A 21,218-nucleotide genomic window follows, 5' to 3' on the forward strand; every position below is an offset into this window, starting at 1 on the left:
GACGAGCTATGTGTGTGTGCAAGTGTTCTCTCATGACAGAAAAGCGTGGAAGATCACTAGTTTATGGAGTACTTCTTTTTCCTCCCCATAAAATTATTTTGTGAATTTACATTTCCAGGATGATACCTCAAGATGACCACAAATCTATCGGTAAGTAGATTTATCTCAAATATTTATTTTAGACACAATTTAGTTTTATAACCAAAAACAATCAAAAATTATTTAACGTATGATGTTAGGAAGTTGATAGTCTCTCAGGGTGAGGCTATTGCAGTTCAGCTGGTTTCAGCTTCTGCCAAGGAGCCCTAAGGTTGTCCGCTCCAAGCACTGTGACGTTTCCCTGATTCAGGCTTTTCATCTCCTCCAGCTCCGCTTGGCACCTCCCTTCTTTCATCAGGGTCAAAAGTCAACTCTGTTGGAAATTAATTACAGACTGTCCAAGTGAATGTTTTATAGCTAATCACTAGTAATCATATCTATGCTACAGACACGGTTCTTTACTTAAAGAAAGAAATGGAATCTCTACAGATAACATGGCATCACATTCCCCCTCCCTATGCTAATGAGCGAATTGGACTGGGCAGTACCGTGATTAACTGGCTTTTTTACCATGTGTTTGTAAATGTGACTTGGGTGCTGCATGGTGGGGAAAGAGCATAAAACATTTTGACCAAGAAACAAGCTTTACTCATCTGTGAATAAAGCACATGATTTGTGAGATCTACCAAGCTGTCTTTAAAACAACATAGAGACCTCCTACTGTTGCAAGAAGAACAGACAAACAACAAACACAAACAATGAATGAGTTGGAGCACAGCGATGTGTACCTCGTAGGACTCCAAGGATGCACTGAGTGAGGGCAAGCAAAGAAGCAGCCGAGGTCCCTGGAACCTATTCATTAACTACAGATGTGTAAAATTACAGTCACAGAAGTGTTCTTGAGGTGTGTGTTTACTGGTTTTAGTTTCCATGCTTTTTCTCTGACTTGCGCTGTCCACTGCTAGTCCTTGGTTATCAACCAGATCACACAATCACTGTTGTAGTTGGTGCTTTTGTTCTCATGCTTGTACTTTCTCTCCATGGTGCACAGACCAGGAATTAAAAAGAGCAAAGGCCTTGGAATGCTACAGGCCTAGGTCCAATGATAAACTCTGTGTTTGGGGAAAATAAATGCCTTTTTTTTTATTTGGGCCAGGAAATACAAAGGTCACTTGGACAGGCCATCCTCAAGAGAAATGCAAATCAGAGAAAATGCAAGGGAAATTCTCATTATTATGGGCTGAATAATGTCCCTTCAGTGTTCATGTGGTGTGTTCAGAGCCTCCAGCAGTTCAGAATGTGCTATTTTAAAGGCATGCCTAAGAGAAAGGGCAGTCTTTGGGTGGACTCGGATCCTAACTGACTGGCATCCTTACAGAGGAAACTGATCCATCAGAGGAGACACAGGGACATTGGTGCAGAAGAAAGGCCGCATGGAGACGTCATTAATGGGAGTGGGGGATCGTGCAAGCCGAGAAGGGAAATCTCAGGAGAAATCAGACATCTGACACCCTGACTTTGGACTTTCAGCTTTCATAACTGAAAAGAAAAATAAATTTCTCTTATGAAACCACTCAGTTCATGAGATTTTGTTATGGCAGCCCTAGGAAACTGATAGGCACATTTTCACACTTTGCATGATTTCTAAAATGGAAGTTTTTTGAGATGTCATTAGCATAACATAAATTATTGACATCATGAGCATTTGGTGCTGGGAACGGAACCCAAAGCCTTCACACTGAGCTGCAGCTCTTGCTCGTGATTATTTTGTATTTTGAGATGGGGTCTTGATAAGCACCAAAGTTGCCCTGAAGAGTTTGAGCTTGTGATCCCCTGCATCAGCCTCCCAGGGCACAAGGTTTATAGGTATGCCACACCATGCTCGCTTATCAGGTTACTTTAGGTAAACAATTTGCTAAAACTTAGTACACTTACAGGGCAAAAACACCACCACCAAATGTTCCTGTCCCAGCAAAGTGAAGTTCCCATACTTTATGTAATTCATCCCCACTTCTCACTTCTTCATTCTATAATTAGTGTGGAACTTTTGTAAGTGAGAAGAGGTCATACGGCTGAATTTCGCACATTATATTTTGTAATTTTAGGTGCTCATGAGATAAATATAAATGATAAAAACTAATTTCTTTGAAGGCTATTATCTAAGAAAAGAAAGCGAGTCACAGCAGTTTGGCACTCCATTATGTCAACTTGCTCTGGTCTTTTTTTTCTTTTTTCCAATACCGGGAATCAAACTTATGACCTCGAGCATGCCAGGCAGGCACTGTGCCACTGAGCTAAATCCCTAGCCCCTGGTCTGGTCTTTAAGGACGTAATTACACCACCAAACTGGAAGTGGTGTATTATCAGACTTTTGCTTATCTCATGCAAATGCACATCCATGTGTACTGCCCTAAGTTTTGCCTGTTGGGTTGATTTCTGTTCTCTCATTCCCTTCATAGGTGTCTCCAAAGGGGACCCTAGTGTCCTACATCTCTACTTTTAGGTGGTACTAACCTGCAGCACAGAATCATCTGTGAGCTAGGCCCATTTCCCTTTGCTGGAAGGTGGAAGAACTCTAGATTTTTGTCAGAATCTTCCAACTCCGACAGGTAGATGTCTTGCCATTGAGTCTAAAGTAGCGTGTCCTTCTTGCCTTACTAAGTCCAACCAGCATAGTATCGTCAAAGTGAGAATAGTGTGATGTCTTGTGGACAAGCAAGGGGACCAAATTGTTGGCGGTGAGGGGCTGCAGAATTTATAATTCCCTGAGGCAGCACAGTAAACCTGTATTGCTGGCCTGCACAGCTGAAATGGAGTGGCTTATGGTGGTTTTTAATATCAGATATCAAAAGGGAAAAAAAAGAAGACATATAAATAACTGTCTACCAATTACCAGGGAAAACTCAAGTTTTCTCAACCATTAGAATAGAAGTTGTAATTACAGGCTGGGCATGGTAGCAGTCAGGAGGTTGAGGCAGGAGGATTGTTTTGAGTTTGAGGCCAGCCTGGGCTACACAGTGAGTTTCTCAGCCTGAACTACACTGTGAAACCTTGACTCAAAAAGACAGAACAACAACAATAACAACAACAACAAAGAAGTTATCATTGGAGTTACAACCTGATTCCTTTTTAAGATGATCCATAGTCCTTCTTCAAAATTATGTTATTTGGTACTTAAGCAAAAGAGTTAAGTTGAACAAAGATGTGGTAATCATCATCCTGTATCCATCAGGACTTTGATGATGGTGTCATGAGTTCAATTCCTGGTACCGGGAAAAAAACAAAACAAAAAAAAAACAAAAAAAAAAGAAAAAAAAAGACTGACGATGGTGCTTTATCTCTACGATTCTCATAGGAATGTAATGCTACTATTTTTCTTTGTTAAAACTTTTTTTTCTGAGGTAGTTTTCTAGAGGCAGTTCCTCTTTAACTTAGCATAATAGACCTACTCCACAGGTCTGGAAATTCCTGTGGGAATTCTGGCAGTTACTGAATACATTTATCCCAATTATGCATTCTAGAACAGAAAAAATAACCACAGGATAGATCTGGGGACTATTGGATTCACTGCAAGATGGACTTCCGGTAAAATTTCACCTGTGTGCTGACCTCCATAAATCAGCCCCTGCTCTGACGGTTGGATGGCATTTATGCTTAGAGTCTCCTGGAATTAGCGTTACTTCACAACCATTGTCCAATAATTCCTGAACACCTGCTGCTTGCCTTTTCCACAATGTATGGTCAGCTGGGTTAAATGATCTGAGTTCTCTTAGGGAAGGCTGGGTGAGGAAGTAACAGGATCAAGTTTTAACCATGTTTTATGTCCTTCCACAAAGGTCTTGGTCTCGCCTTTGTCTAAAGGATTATGGGTCTATAAGCAGGCTGGTCTGAAAATGGTTTGAGAACTTAGGATACTTTTGATGTTTTAAATTAGATCTTTATTATTTGACCTAGAATTTCTGTGTGTAAACCGATCGATTATGAATTTAACAGTCTGCCCATCTATTTCACTTCCAGGGACTCCAGGACCCACTCACCAAAGCTGCAGGTTACTATGAGTCAATTGTTCTAACCAGTACTTCGATCCCATTGTCCACAGCCCTGTTCACCTCGCCTTTGGCATTCATGTGGCCCTGGTTGGTTCCTGCAACACCAGGACCCATTATCCTTGATGCATTTAAAGATCTCAGTTCAATGGCAGAAGTTCACACTAATTGCTTCCCTACATGGAACACTAACCAAAATTTTCAAATCTCTTCTTAAAAATATATTCCTCAAAGTCATGAAGAAAAGCATGTTTTCCTGACCAACCCTGGGATTTTACCAAGGCAGATAAGTAGGTCTTATATATTAACCCTATTCTCACATTCCAATATCCTTAAGTCTTTGAATATCTTATACTGTATCATATGGAGGTTTGATGTTTCAGCTTCATGTGCAGTAGGATATTTTTGGTTTATGCTGTAGCTACTCAGTCAAAACACTGTTAGATCCTTTACTAGCTCCTGAGCTGCATGATTAAATCTAGAATCTCTGCATGGACAATGATAATTTTGATATAATTTAACTTTATTTTTGTTATAAATTTCAATTCAGTTTAGTTGATAGAGAAAATCACAAAATGCATACGTTTATGGGGTACTAAATGATGTTACAATGCATATATATGTTGTATAATATTCAAATTAGTTAAAAAGACCTGTCTCCAAATATTTATCATTTATGTTAAAAGCAGTCCAAATCCTTTCTTCTAGCTCTTTGAAATGTACAACACACAATCACTGTCTACAGTCACTATACCGTATGGCAGGTCACCAAAACTCCTTGCTCTTATCTAACTACAACTTAGTATTCATTGATCGACCTCTGCCTTATTAGCAAGGGAGAGTCATACTACAAGTGTATCTCTTTTCCTCTGTCTCTCAGATGGATTCCGTAAGTTCCGAGTAAATATTATAACTGAGAATTTCTCGAGTCCTTGTGTGGGTGTTTGGATCAAATGTAAGCTCTGATAAGAAAAGTTTTACAGAATTTGCATGGCCTGGGGCTGTGTTATATGTTGATAAACACAATTTTACTCACTGTGAAAGGGGCCTGTATATATCAACTGATGTGACATTGTAAAATATTAGCTTAATTTGGAAAAGAAGAGCAAATCAACCTTATTGTTGATGCCTGGGGGGGTTAATGATTCTACATTTTCATTTTGATTCACTTATTTTGATCTTAAATTGTTAAGACTCAATTACTAGAGATAAATCCCATCCAGTCTCCTTGCATAATTGGTTTTTGTAAAGTCCATTATCCTAATAATTATACTCTAATTGGCATAAAAATGAAATATTCTGATAAGCAACATCAGGAAATAATAACAGTAATTAATAGTAATTAAATTCCATACATCCCTTTGTGGAGCACAGAGGTTGGAGGTGATTTTGAAAGTAAATTTATCTAGGACTTAAACAAAAAAAAACTTAAAATGTGTTGTCTTGCTTTTTAATTGATTTGTCCCAGCTAACATATGTTAGAATTGACAGTAAAGATTTTTTTCATACTTAAAATAATTCTGTGTGGATTTGATAGTGATAGTTAGGTTACACGCATTCATCCATTCAATTCAATACAATATAGCCACTCTGTGTCAGAGACTGAGTAGACTTCTGAACAAGAAATTAATTACATAAAACAGATCTTAAACATTAAATTTCATCAAAATTCAAGTTGTAAGATGAGTTCCTCAACGGTTAGGCAATCTGACTGCAGGTGAAATGTGGCCTCTTTGGTGGTAGTGTGGGCGTGGAGGCTGGGAATATCTTTACCTCTGCTCTGTCCCCTTGAGGAGGAACAAGACTGACGGTGACATTCTTTCCATGTCTCCTCCATTCCTCTTGGGTCCAGACTCTCCTGGGGAAGAATTTATAATCTCATGAGAGATAAGAGTTTTCACAGGCAAGTACCTCTTTTCTTCTTTTGAGTGCTCCTATCTGCCCAGAACGTATTCAGTTCCTGTCATTCCTATTGTAAATTTTACACTAGGCGGATTCAGCACCTGTGAGGAGCAGCTTCCTATTGCCAAGATCCATAAATAAGTAGATAATACTATCTAACTCTAGAACTTGCTTTGAGGAAGTCTGTCTGTCTCTGCACCTAATCTACATTCTCCAGCACTCTATCATCTGACCTACGTCAGTGTTCCTGTTACTTATTAGTCAAAATCTCTCCTGTTCTTTGAGTCAGCTAGGTTCCCTTTGACAATGCTTCTGATCCACTTGGATTAGCTAACATCACTCAGGTAAAGCAAGTGCAGAGCAAGGTCCTGAAGTCATTGTGGGAGGAATTTTTTAATGAGGGTGAATGCGAAGGCTGATGCTTGTTTTTGACAGTCCTCCACAATCTACTTGATCCTTTGTTTATTTTTCGGCAGGTTCTGAACTTGGATGGGGAAGAATTTTATTATAGATTAGAATCCCAAAATAATAAAATTATTTTCAACATTCTTTCTTTTATTGGTGCTATCTTCCACTTTAAATCTGTATTTATCAACCGAATAATGTTATAAATTTTACTGATTATTTGACCTTTACTTTCTGCATCTCTTTCAAATTGAAAAACATAAAGGAAGAAGAATAATATGAAGAATAATATGAATTCATATTATTATGAATTTTTACTTTCATGGTGGCTGTTCTCCACAATAAGCAGAAGCTCTGTTATTAGAGAATCATATTTCCATTCAATAATTATGTTTTTTTAAAAACAACTCTCTGATTTTCAAGTTTTAATTCTGCTAGTGTCATGTGATGCTTGTACATGAGAGATTTAACAAGACTCATTTTATTTAAATGTAATCTATCAGGTTCCATGTTAAAGTACTCCCTCGGACACAGGTACATGGTTTGGTTGTGGATCACTTACAAGTTCACAAGTGATATGATGTTGAGGAGATCATTTTGTATGCAAGAAGGATAATAGCTTGGAACGCAGAAAGTAAGAAAAAACACAAGTGAATACAGAAAAGTAAAAAAGGAGCTGACAGTAAAGCATAGGTCACAGCACACTAAAGAAAAATATTGAATTGTGTAAACAAAGTAGCCCCGTTAATACTGAGATATCAAGGAAGACTTTTTTCATGGCTATAGCTCTCTGCAATACACAGCACAGACCAGTGAAAATAACTGACACACAGCAGCAGCATTCACTGTATTAGCAATCAGATCTTATGTTTATGTAAGAGGACTTCAGAAAATGTCAAGAATGATGCCAAGATTTTTAAAATTTCAACATTTACAGTGTATGTTGATTGCACTTTGTACTTAAATATTTTAAATATTTCTCATCTATATTATAGAAGGTGCACGGCTTGTATTAATTTTCTAGTCTTAGAGAAAATTTTGTATTGACATGTTTGTCTCCCTTTTCCTTCCTCACTGGTGACCATGCCACAAGCATAAAGAAGATGGCCGTCAGAGATGAAGGTTCTATGTGAAGTAGTAGGACTGAGGAAAAAGAGTTGATCATCAGCATTTTGGAAACCTCAATAAATACACATTATTTAGTCTGGCATATGAATAAGAGAAGAAAAATAACATACGTTTTCAAAACATTTAAGAATTTTTATGTAAAATATTAAATTATATGATTCTAGAAGAAAGACTTTAAAACCAATAAACAGGGATCACTTGGAGGCAGATTTGAACTAAATTCAGGGGAAACTCTTCAGAGATTAGGGTTGTCTAAGAATAAATCTCAATTCTAGACACACATACTTCATTAAATTCATGTAAGGAGATGTCTCAGCTGCCTAGAAAATACTGTGTAGTAGAAATTTCTGTACTGTGTGGACTTTGAACTAGAGGAAAAATAAAGGCTCTTTGTGGCCATCTGATTAATTTTCCCTAAGCTTTATCATTATGACTTTTTTAAGAGTTTATGATAATTACACATGTTAAATGGAAAGAAAATTTAGCATTTATGTCTGCATGCTTTAAGGTACATGAGTAATGAAAATCATCAGAGGTAGGCTTGGTGATAATATTAATCAGCCATGTAATATGGAACCATTTCGTTCTACTTCACAATCTCATTGAAAACTCAGTGGCTTAGTTTGAAGGTTCCAAGCACTTTAAGCCATAGCATCACTGAGCATCAGTTCTCTTAGCCAATAATTCCATTCCCTTCTACTTATCCATGCCTAAGAGAACTCCTGTCAGTCCAGTCAAAGCCCAAAGCATCTTCCCGTAATCAGCAGACACTCACTTCTTCCTTTCTGTTCCCCTAGAACTCTAGTAAGTGCCATACACTAAACAAGCACACAGACTTGTGTTTATTTGATTACATTCCTGATTTTCTATGTAGATTGGAGTATCACAGGGTGGAAAACATACCTGTAATTTTTTAACACCATATACCAGGCTGGGGAGGTAGCTCAGTGGCAGATGTGCCTGCTGGCAAGTGCAAGGGGTTGAGTTTGATTCCTGGGATCAAAACAAACAAACAAAAATGAATACCTTGCCCCATCTCAGAAACAGTTGTTTGAGTAGGAACTCACAATACACTTGGGTAGTGAACACTGGAATTTTACCTTTACAGCTGTTGATGACAGAATGCAGAAAGAGAAATTATACCAACTGAAGTCATTTTCCTATACATGTACATGTCCTACAGCGGGCACTAAGCTGACAGTGAATAGCTGAATACGAACAAAAGAGTTTTTGCTTTTTGTTACTGTATTATGTTTGGATTTTGGCTTGCAAATACTTTTAAACTGTACCTATTATCCATATCAGAAATCATACTTTGCAGAACAACGTTCATCTCTAATTTCCCTTCAACAGTATTCAATTCATTGTCCTTGCATTTTGGCCTGGCTGATCTTTTTGACCAGATATCTGCTCTAGATTTGTCACACTTCCTCCCACCCCTTCTTGGCTCACGCATGTGCAAGGACACTAGCCGTGAATAGAGTATGATTAGGGACATAGTGGCCATGTGGTTCCTAGTCCTGCTCATCCTTGTTTGGAACATTGTTTGAGGTATTTGTTTTGAAGATGAAATTTAGTGCTCAGCTTCCCAATACAACATGGAAAGGTAGCCTGTAGGTCTTCTTTATGGGCAGATTTTGTACGTTTTAGAAAAAGTAATCAGGAAGTTGATAGAGAGGTGGAGAAGTGTATAGTTGTTAAAGGTTAATAATGTTTTCCTTTGCAGCATCGAAACCCTATTTAATAGGTATGCTAATAAAACCTAAATGAGCCAATAATATATGAAGTCCAACTACTGTATATGAATAATATATGCAGTATAATGTGTTCAAATATATGAATAATACATGAAGAACAACAAACATGAAGGAAATAAAAAAGAATTGATCCAAATGTATACCTAGAATTGGGTTTTATGTTTTATAATCAACCCTTCCTGGCAAAATATGGAAACAATAAAATTTGAAGTGGTACACTTTCAAAGTAGATAAAACAGATAATACCAATTGGTGAAGAAGTGATACATGCTTAACTTTCAATATTTACATATAGTTACATTTAGTATAATTATTCATATTTAGGTGCATTAACCAAAATAAATGCATTTTAAATGAAGCTCTTACATCTCAAACTGTACCTTAATGAGTCCAGGTTCTAACAGTCAGGAAGAATGATTGCAGGTGCCTCTCAATTTACATACCTGTGCAAATTCTTTGTTTTTTTTTCTTTTCTGGTACCGGGAATCGAACTCACGACCTTGTGCTTGCCAGGAAGGCACTGTGCCGCTGAGCTAAATCCCCAGCCCCCTGTGCAAATTCTTGAGGAATGACTATTCTTGGGTGTCAGGAGAAGCTGAAAGTACAATCTCCAAAATATCAACAAATGGCCTCTGTAAATGACCTCTGAAGTTACCATGCAGGAGAATTTATATTTCTTCCTCCCTTTAGCAAGAAAAAGGCAGCTGGATGTAGTGTTACCCGGAAACTTTCTCTCATTGTTTGGAATTATTTTTTTGTTTTTTTCTGTTTTCTTGCTATTAAATTTTCTGCAGTATTAAAACCTGAGGTGAAAAGTAATTTCATTTCCCCAGTGACACAAGTTAGAAATCTGCTATGTAATCTAATCGTCCATACACTGCCCCTATTACATTTTGCACATCTGGGAAGCAAAGGAAATGGAGTTGACAGAGGATACAGCAAAGGATTTTGAGTGGGTTTGATGCCAGCTAGCAATATCATATTACACTTTTTCTATAGTTTGTTTTTTATGGCTGATGTAGTTGTCCTCTGAGATTATATTTCTTCAAAAATAATTTTTGCTATTAATTTAGTAACAATTGTTTTTCAAAAGTTTAATACAAGCCAAGACATTTGCCAATGAAATAAAAAAATGGAAAAGCTTTTACAGACTTACATTAAAGCTGTTGAAAACTGGAAGTCATATAAATTACTCCTTGAACTGGGGCACTGTTGAGAACAAAAATAAACACTATTAATATTTTCACAAAGATCTAGAAATAAATCATGTTGTTCAGAAAAACTAACATTTACATGTACCCTGACTGTAAGTTTATTTACTGTCCAATTTCTCTCTAAAATAATTTGTGTGGGCCCACAACTGAGAAGACAAATAATCTCCAGCAATGACTTTTAGATAACACAGTTTAATTAGGCATTAATCAAAGACAAACTGGGAGTGAAACAGAGAAGACTGTGTTTTCTGTCATTTTAATTGACAAATCATAATTCAGGACATTGGTGGTATATGTTATGATGTTCTGGTATATGTATATAATGTGCCATGATTGAATCAAACTAATTAATATGCCCATTATCTCATTTTTCTATGGTAATTTAAGGTGAGGCATTGCAGTGGATGTTCCCAGGTACTTAGTAATACATAAATAGTGTAATATTGGCTTTTATGACAGTCACTGTGTTGTGCAGGAGTACAATATACAGCAGCAGATAAATGGATAGAAAAGGTGACATTCATGCATTGTGGAATACCATCCAGTCCTGGGAAGAGGAAGACTTCCTGTCAGATGCAAAACATGAATGAATTTGGGGGTCATTGTGCTAAGTGAAATAAGTCAAGCACAAAGAGAAAACTACCCCAGGAACTCACTTATATAGCATCTAAAACTCTTTGAACTCAAATAGAGAGGAGAATCATGGTTAGACAAGTCTGAGGGGGATGGGGACAGAGAGAGAAGGAGACACTGATCAAATTGTACAATGTTTCAGACAGGTAGAAAGAATAGATTTTGAGACTGCGGTGTTTTAAAAGTGAAAATAAAGGGACATTAAAGAGTCCTTCTTCACCAATAATGAAAACATTGTCATAGCTGTGAGGCTTGGCCTTAGACTTGCTCTTGATCTTATTTCACATCTGTAACATCTCATCACAATGTTTCACAACACTTAATCTGAAGCTTATCCTTCCTGACTAGCACATTAGTAGGGTATTTTATTTTAGTACTTTTGAAAATGACGTACAAATAAGAAAAACATCCCTGGCACTCCATTTGGTGTTGATACACATTAGTGAACATGTCAGTCTGTTCTATGGATAGATACAGTCCTACAAACCAGAATGAACCGAAGCCCACCATTACCGTGATTTTGCTTCGCTGGGGTTTCTTGTTTTTATTGTACTTAAGAATCACATAATTCTATTTCCAGAAATTCTACTTTTTAAGTCATTGGGAAGAATCCAAGGACTTGGATGTTTTAACAACATTTCTGTTGATACTTGGAGAGGTGATTCAAGGATGTTGTGTTCATAGCTATTATGAAATACGAGTACATATATGTAAACCTCCTACAAGCTAGTCTAGACTTACTTCTTAACTACAACTTCTAAATATTCTAAGCAAAGAAGCTTACAAGACTTTTGAATCCATTCATATACTCAGTAAATATTTACTGAGAACTCTGTGGGATTGTGGGCCTAAGAAAGTACACAAGCAGGGACAATTCTTTTTAAGTAGTAGAAAAGACCTTTCTGGAAAAGATGGAAAAGATTGTGATGGAATATACGGAGTGGTACAGAAATTCATACGGATATTCTTAACCAAAGGGAAAGTGAGGTAAGTGTTATAAGAGAAATACCATTTAAACTAAGGGCCAAACATGGATTTAACTTAGATAAAATAAAAATGAAGACAAATAAGAGGAAATGGAATGATTAGATTTTCTGGAGCAAAATGTGTATTGGGATGTGGGGAAATGAGGAGTGTAATTAACAGTTGTGACTGATTTGGTACGAAGTCACCTGTAATGTCCCAGCAACACCTAGGCAATGTCGCAGGTTTTAGATTCAACTGTAATTCCCATTCTTAACAATGTTTACTAAATACAGTGTTCTCTTAAATCAAGGTAATACTAAGTCCTTTCTTTTGCTTCATGTTTACTTTGTTTGCAGATGGTTGTAGGTGCTTTTCTAATACTTAATAACTATCATGAACATTACTAAAATAATTCAAAATATGTTTTTATAACCTTGACATACTATCTTTTTTCAAGTAGTGTTTTTTTTTTTTTTTTAATTAATCAAGCAAGGTGCCTAACTACAGAGAAAGCATCCCATGACTGTTTTTGTCAATAGCTGGCTTTCTTGCAAATAGTCTGCTTCTAATTGCATGGATTCCTCTTTGCTGTTTTTCTTATTAAGGATAAACTCAACTGATGAGTTCAATACCCCAGAAGCTTTAAAGTCATCATTAATTTAATGTCACTCACTCTTCATTTATTAGTAGTCTTAATTTCTCATCAAGCCTGAAATATTTGGAAAAGCTGACCTATAGAATTTGATCCCAGTTGCAAGCATTAATTAATCAAGCTCTCCAGCTACCCTTATGTTGTTCTGACAGCTTTAATGTTCAAGTGATCTTTATTGGAAATTTTTATCTCCTTCATTTACAAGATTGTTTTTTTTAGATGGACAAAATTTGGAAATAGATTTTTGGAAAAATGATGGGCAAACTCGATGTGGATGAAAAGAAACAAATTATAAGGATTTTAAAATTTATTATTTAAATCAAATTTTATTGTAATTTCTGCCTAGAAATGTCAAGCAAGGGAGAAGTTCATTAAAGGCCATTCTGAACGTGTATATCCAGACAATTGCTTACTGGGTTTTGAATCAGAGATATAGATTTATACCCTCCACTAAACTTATTTTCATAACCCTAGGACTTTAGGTGTTCAAGAAAAACTCTCTTCTGTCTAAACAAATGTTCAGTTTCTAAAGAGCCTGTGGTAGTTTATACTGTAGGAACTACTGAAAATGTCATGTTATAGAATCATATCTTACTAACAAAGTCTTATTAAATGTTACAGTCTAGCATTGCAGATCATATGCCTATCACTTTTGATAAACCTGTGCTTTCCAGTGAGCTTTTAACCCTCAGCTGGAGTGCGGATGTTGTTCATTTTGTATTGGTCTGACACACGGAATAGGTTTCAACCTCACTTGAGGCTGTCGGAAAACCAAAGGCACATTGGGGATCTCCACTGAGATACAAGCAGCAGTCTTCTCTCCCTCTGCTATTCTTTTATAAAATATGTAAATGAGCTCAAGAACAGTGTTTGAAGTGAAGTACTACTTTCTTCACAAAGAAGCCATCAAGGAGCTTTGAAAGTTCTCTAAGTACTATTTAAGAGTATTTGAGGATTTATATGATGAGGTTGAGATTTCAGCTTGAAATCTGCTTGTGAAGAAATCACTTAATATATATTTCATAGATGTATTAGTAGAGAAGAAAGTATCTATGCTCACATGAAGTCGAATAACTGATTTGGAACAAACAAAATATCTAAACCAAAATTATTTTAACCAAATTACCTTAAATAAGGGATTTTTAGGATCACTATAAAAGCTAGCATATGATCATTCAATTTTAAATCTAGTACAAAATTCAAAAGATAAGATAAAGCCTCTTACTAAATTTAATTAGAAATGGTTGTGGAAAAATTTGGGAACAAAGACTGGAATTAAAGAACAGTTCCATAAAATACTGTCTAATCTAAGCATGCATATAGATGTGCTCATTGAATATGAAAGATGCTCAACACTGATTATTACTATCAGAGTTTCCATGGCTATGGACATTAAGCAATGAGAGTAACAGTTGAAATATAAATATCTTTCTGCTCATTCCATTGATTTGTGTTTTAAATAAACTAATTAGGAAGGGAATGCATTTTCCCACCTAACTGGATATGTAAGATAAAAACACTTGAGGAATAGGTAAATGAATAAGGGGATCAACTGATAAAAAGTGTAATAAAAAGAATGTTGTAAGGCAATGAGATATCCCTAGGTCTCTTTTCTAATGAGTTGTCTACCATGTAGTTATTTGACATGAGCCTTCAGAGTCTCTTATTTATATTCAACTGCTTCTTTGATTCAATATTCTCCTTTATACCGCTGTTGGTGCAAAGTCCACCATATGAGTTGGTTCAACAGAATCTGACATAAGAAGATTTTACAAAAACATACACATAATTATTACTTTTTAAAAAAATGCCAGCTGTTCGTGAAGGTTCCACTTTAATTCGCCACTGTGGCTGAGCCTTCAATCTTACGGTGCATTTACAGTCTAAATACTGTTCTCCAGTAAAAGAGAAAACAAGGAAGTGATAATGCTTCCTGATGCCCTCCTGGCCTGATTTTCATGGCTTTGTTCTTATCTATTGCCCTTTTCGTGCTAGTGGCTGGAAGTTGTCTTACAGTTCTATTTATTAAGTAATAAAGTTTTGCTTCTGAATTTCTTCAGCTTCCTGAGAACTGTCAAGAATGACTGACACTTATAAAAACTGTTCCAAGCCCGAGTCTGTGAGGTACAGTCACACATCTGGAAACAACGGTGAAAAATATGAATGCAGAACATATTTTCCTGTGTTCTCCTAATGTATGTTGCAAAAATGTTAACAATTTTCCAACATTTCATGGAATGATCAAATTTTTTCCAGTTGTGTGATTCTTAAATTTTGTTCTAGATGCTGACTGATAAGTTTAACAAAAGGAAAGATTTTGGGGCTGGGGATTTAGCTCAGCGGCAAAGCACCTACCTGGCAAGAGCAAGGTCGTGAGTTCGGTTTCTGGTACCGGAGAAAAACCAAAAAAAAAAAAAAAAAAAGACTGCAAAAGGAAAGATTTTGAACATTTGCAAAACCCTGAAGAGCTATATTCTTGCACTTATTGTGTTTGAGTGTCTTCTAAATTCTGAATTTAATTAGAAAATAAATATTGTTATTGATGCTAAAAGTAAAACAGCTAGGGAATCATAGAGCAATTAAAATATGGAAATGTAATATTGATGAGATACATATAGTTCTCATCTTACATTCTCAAGCATTAGAAACTTTTTCTACAGTAATTTTGAGAGAAATTAAAATAGTCCTGAACCTTTCAGAAGCGGCTTATTCAAAAGCACATGATAACATAACTTACAGCATTGCTCCTGGGTTCAATTTTATCGAATATTTAACTACTTACAATGTTATTGCTACTTTTAAAGCAATTGCATGGCTGAAGAAATGGAAATCTATGTGAATGTGCACCTCTATTTTCTTGTTTTCTTTAAAGATCTTCTTAATACAAATTAGTTGTCATATCATGATTCATCTCTTATAGTATTTAGCAATTTGAGGAAATTTCCGACCATATAGTGGGTGTTTCAGCATCAGTGGGAATTTTGTGTCAATTCAATGAAAAAGAATAATTTTAATGGCCATATTTTGATAATTTTCTTATCTACAGATGCCTAAAGAAGCTCAGAAGTTTCTTATTATTAACATTTATGGTTTTCTTTTAAAATGTCTAAGCTATCTATAAAGGGGTGTGTTTGAGTACCTATCTACTAACTGCTCTTACATTGATATTATTTGTAGGAATTTAAATAAGGATGGTAATAACTTTGACCTCTTTTGGAACAAATATTTAGAAATGTCTAGATCAATTAGTAAGAGTAACAATGAAAATATATTTTCACTTTCCTTTATTTAATGACTAATACTGTTTGCTTTTCATTTAACTGTCATGCTATCTCCTTAATGACTGAGCACTCTAGTCAAACCTCGGATTGTGAGCAACCTGGTCTGTGAGTGTCCTACAAGACAAGCAAACATTTCTGGGAAATTCTAACTTGCTAAACAAGTGATGTCTTCAGTGTGGGTAGTACTACAATCACAACCGGCTCTTCTATCACTCTATTCTCGTCCTATCACCATGTCATCATTAGAAGTGGAATAAGAATTTATAGAAAGAAAGTTTGTGCTAAGTCATTAAGGAGATAGCATGACAGTTAAATGAAAAAGAAACAGTACTGGTCATTAAATAATATTTATAAATTAGACTATATTAATTACTTCTGAAGTTACATGAGTACTTTTTATTTCCTAAATCTACCATGTTTAGCATCAACATATTTTATTTATTCAGATTATTTATTTTTGATTTTTTTTTTCTGGTACCAGGAATCGAACTCACAATGTCATGTTTGCCAGGCAGGCACTGTGCTGCTCAGCCCCTGAAATTATTTCTTTTTGTTTCAGTGCTTGGGACAGTATGTAGCCCTGGAACAAAAATAAGTAAAACCAAATAACTGAAATATTTGTATAAATATTTGCGTAAAGAATTATATCTCAAGCCCTTTTTATTTTGTTTCAAGTTCTTATTTTTGAGATAGAGTGTCACTTAGCCCTTAAATTGCCCATATGTATCCTTTTTATTAAAAGACAGTAATAGATTTTTTCATAGGTATTAGCAACACATGATGTGCAGACTTCTGTAGCACTCTTTAGACTTCATCCTAGTTTTTGGTAGTGTTAGTTGGAGTACAAATGTTTTCATAATTATTTGATTATGTCAAATAAATTAGTCTGTTCAGGCTGCCACAGGCCAGGTGTTCTAGACAACAGGAATATGCTCTTCATAGTTCTGTAGGCTGCAGAGTCTGAGAGTGAAGTAGCAGCTGATTCAGTTACAAGTGAGAACTCTGGCTTACACACAGCTGTCTTCCCACTGTATTGTAATGGTGAGTGTAGAGGGGAGACCGGCTGGTGTCTATTCTTGTATGTTTACTAATCTCATTATAAGCCCTCTGCATAGGCTTATTTAAAACTAATTATCTTCCAAATGCTCCACGTTCAAATATTGCCACATTGAGGACAAGCTTCAACATAAGAATTTAGGAATCACAATTTACCAATTGTTATTTGTGCTTTGACGCCATATCTAAAATACTGATTACTCATTCCAAGGTCATGAAGATTTATGTTTGTATTTATATTCTAAGGGTGCTGTCACTTGGATCTTCGATGTACCCAAAGGTCCATGTGGTAAATGCTTTCTCCGGAGGGAGGCTCTCTTGGGAGGTAGTGGAGGCTTCCCAAGGTGGGACCTCAAGGAAGGTGTTTAGAGCATTGGAAATGGGCCTCAAAGTGTACTATGCGACTCTGCGCCTTTCTTTTTTTTTTTTTCTTTCACTTCCCAGCTGTGATGGCTAGACTTGGCAGTAAGTTTGATTGGACTGAGAGAGCCTAGGCAATAAGCACCCCTCAATTCTGGGTGTGTCTGTGAGGAAGTCTCCAGAGGTGATTTGCATGTGGGACAGCAAAAGGAGCAGAGGAGACCTGCTTTGCATACAGACAGCACCGCCCAATAGGCTGGGCTGTGACGGAACCAGATCCAATGGAGCGAGCCTTCCTGCCTGCCCTTTCTTGCTGGCTTGCTGTCCTTGCTTTCTGGCTGCTGAGCTCCACGGCACCTTCCACAGTGATGCTGTGACTCACCACAGCCCAGAAACAGTGCGCCACTCCAGTTTCCTGTAATTGTTGTTTGTATGGTATAGCTTTTTCTACAATTTTACCTTAGTTTGCCATTTTGTACTTTAAATGTCTCTTAGAGATAGCATAAAGTATGATCTTGCTTTTTCATACAGCCAGATAGACTTTTTATCTGAAGCATTTAGTCCATTAAAATTTAACGCAATTAGTAAGATTTTGGGGGTTAAATCTAACATCCTTTAATATTTTTTCTAGTAGTCCCATTTGGTTTCACTTCAGTTCGGTTTTCCTGTCATAACTTCTTTTGATTATCAGAATATTTCTTTCTATTCAGTTTTTCCTTTTCTACTTCTTTGTTATTGTAGCCATATGTCTTTGTTTCATTTTTAAAATAATGTGTTAATTGAATATTTGATTTCTTAATTGAGAAGCAGTTCCTTAAGCCTTACACCAGCCACGAGTGTCCCTGAGTAGGAGGCATGTGCAAAATTAGTATGAGGAAAATGAAGAACGTGAATGGGAAAAGAGGTTGGATGAGCCAGAAAAGTACTTTACAAGATATTGCCAAAGAAGTGGAAAGAAAACTGGAGAAAAACAAGATGTTGAAGAAAAAGGCAGATAATACTTCCAGGATAGAGATGATGGTCAAAAGGAGACTTGAATACCTGGATCCCCAAGGAAGGGAGACAAATGACGAAGGAGCATAGAAAAAGGTGCTCAACACTGTGAATCATTAGGGAAATGCCAATCAAAGCCACAACCAGATACTGCTTTCTACCAGCTAGGACTGTGTTATCAAAAAGTAAATAACAAATGTTAGTGAAGATAAAGAGAAATTAGAATCCTTGTCCACTGCCGTAAAGTTGTGCAGCCACCACGAAAGATGGTGTGGTGGTCCCTCAAAAAATTAAACTCAAAAAATACTCTGCCACCCAACAAGTCCATGTCTAAGTTCATATATTGGAGAATCGAAGTAGGGATGAAAGCAGATTTTCACACTGATGACCATAGTAGCATGATTCATTTTGGCCAAAATGTGGAAACAACTTGTTCTACTGTTGAAGGAGGGAATTAATAGGATACATAGAAGGGCACATTATTCAGCTTTAAAAAGGATTGACACTACACTATGTCAAATAATCCAGACAAAAAGAAAAAAGTACCTAAGAACAGTAAAATCCATAAAGACAAAGAGTAGAATTGCTGCTGCAAAGAGCGTGGTAGAAGCGGAGAATAGGGAGCTGTCTTTTCGGTAGAGTTTTAGTTGAAAGTAATGAAAAAGTTCTGGAGAAGAAGGTGGTGCTGTTTACACAGCAATGTGAATGCAGTGAGTGGCACTGAAGTACACATTTAAAATAGCAAATGTTGCATTATGTGCATTTTACCACAGTAAAAAGAATAATAAATATGCCAGTAAAAACGCTGCATTCTTTGTTTTATAGATAAAGAAAAGACTGGTACACCAGGAGCTTGCTAAAAAAGTTGAAGAGTTAGGGAGGGGCAAAACGAGAATTTGTGTCTGCACAGTGAGGTCAAAGCCTGTGCTCCAAACTGTTGCCTCTGATGTCTCATTCAAAATAAAAAAAAATTAAAAACAAAACAAAACAAAACAAATATATTTACTGTGGTAATGTTTCATAATAACAGAAATAGACAAACAATTTAAATGTCCAAAAGTATGACTCAACTGTGGGTCATCCATTTGGTATATTATGGAGCCATTACATTTGTATTTCAGAAAATGTTTTCTAAAGGTATAAATAACTTATCTGGAAGTGATTTACACAGTAAGTGGGAAAAGTATCTTGTTTTTACTTTTTTAATAATATGGATACTTAGTTTGAGTATATTTAAGCTTTAAAGGAAGTGATTGTATCGAATTTGTAATGAATTTATTTTGAAATTGTGGGGTTTTATTCCAGTATCAGGGATTGAATCCAGGGCCTTCACACTGAGCTACATTCTTTTTAAAATATATATAAGTTTTTAATACAGGACCTTGCCAAGTCACCAAGTTACCAGTCTGTTACCAAGTTACCAGCTTCCAAAATCTCTTCTTGAGATTACAGGTGTGTACTATCATTCCCAGCCTGGAATTGGGAAATTTGAAGTGATCATTTTTCCTCTTGTTTTTCTGAGTATTTCTGTATTTGTTATCTAATTGCTCTGTGTATCAGTTAGCTTCTTAGTCCTGTAATAAATAAATATTTGGGATAAATCAACTTATAAGAGAAAGGATTCATTTTGGCTTTAAGCTTTAGCATTGTTTGGATGAATCCATTTCTCCTGAGTCTGAGGTGAGGAGCGAATCAGTGCAGGGACTGTGTGCTAGAGTAGAGCTGCTCTGCTCAGGGACAGGATGTGAAAAGAGAAAGGGAAGACGAGGGTCTGTGGCCCACTGTGAGGGACACACTCGGGGACTAACAGCCTCCTGAGGGGCCTCGCTTCCTGGCGGGCTCCATCTCCTCCCAGGGGCACCCCAGTCTGGGCCAAGTCTCCATCATATGCGTTTTTTAGAATGTTCCAAATGCATACTAGAGCAGAGTGACAAATTCTCCCTCTGTCTGATAGCATAGATATAGGTATGTCTTTTCTCTCTACACAATCCCATCAGTCAGGACTTCAGGGCAGCTTAATTTCGTGGTTCTGGATGTGATGACCAGGGCTGGAGTTCCTGGAAGGCTTAATTGGGTCTGCAGGATCTACTCTCAGGAAGTCTTGTGTGGCAGTGGTAAGCTGGGACCTCCCCACAATCCTCCTGAAGTGACCATGTGGCAGCTGACTTCCCCAAGGTAAGTGCTGTCCAGGAGTCCAAAAGAGAAGCTGCCGTGTCTTTCCTCACCTAGCTGCAGCTGTTACATGCTGTCCCTTCCTCAGTATTCTGATCCTGACTCAAAGGAGGAGACCACACAAAGGAATGGATTCCAGGGAGTGAACGTCACCTTGGAGACGAGCAACCACAGTGTGAAGCTTTGTATGTCAACTAAGGTGGGACACGCAGTATCACAAGGAGATGTGCAGGTTCTGGAGCCCGATTGCCTAGTTTAAAGGTGAGTTCACCTGCTTTTCATATTTTTCAGATATCAAGACATATCATCCTGACCATACACTTAACCGCTATGGGTATCATTCTCTGCCTTAATAAAATAAAAATGCAACTAGAATCACCTCACAGGATTGTTGTGAGAATTCAGCAAATTAATAGATATAAGGCCCTGGGATGCCACCTGGCCTGTGACATAGGCTACATTGATACTATAATTATCAATTGCTTTTAAACTCAGCAAATAGGGCTGGGGGTATAATTCAGCAGTAAATCATTTGTTTAGAGAACATGAAACCCTGGATTTGTTCCCCCGCACTGCAGTATAAACAAGATAGTTAAAAGTAAGATGAAATCAGA

General features: G+C 36.8%; 2 long non-coding RNA genes across 4 annotated transcripts in view; one reads left to right on the forward strand and one right to left on the reverse strand.

Annotated features, from left to right (window-relative positions):
* Positions 1–237: 237 nt before the first annotated feature.
* On the reverse strand, positions 238–19,863 carry LOC102016433. 3 transcript variants are annotated; one of them, XR_262413.2, is made up of 6 exons: positions 19,835–19,863; positions 10,434–10,486; positions 8,424–8,513; positions 5,859–5,943; positions 3,158–3,302; positions 238–412 (listed from the first exon to the last, which is right to left on the reverse strand). It is a non-coding gene; the product is annotated as an uncharacterized LOC102016433 (long non-coding RNA). The 3 variants fall into 3 exon arrangements; XR_001235706.1 differs by lacking the exon at positions 3,158–3,302; XR_001235705.1 differs by lacking the exons at positions 238–412; positions 3,158–3,302 and having other exon boundaries at positions 5,529–5,943.
* Positions 19,864–20,802: 939 nt separating this feature from the next.
* The window catches only part of LOC102016648, a 32,803-nt gene continuing 32,387 nt past the window's right edge, over positions 20,803–21,218 (forward strand). The window contains exon 1 of the long non-coding RNA XR_262414.2: positions 20,803–20,865. This is a non-coding gene — a long non-coding RNA (uncharacterized LOC102016648). The remainder of the gene's footprint in view (positions 20,866–21,218) is intronic.

The sequence above is a fragment of the Chinchilla lanigera genome, unplaced genomic scaffold (assembly GCF_000276665.1).
Source record: "Chinchilla lanigera isolate Chin_1 unplaced genomic scaffold, ChiLan1.0 scaffold00046, whole genome shotgun sequence".
Classification (NCBI taxonomy): Eukaryota; Metazoa; Chordata; class Mammalia; order Rodentia; family Chinchillidae; genus Chinchilla; species Chinchilla lanigera.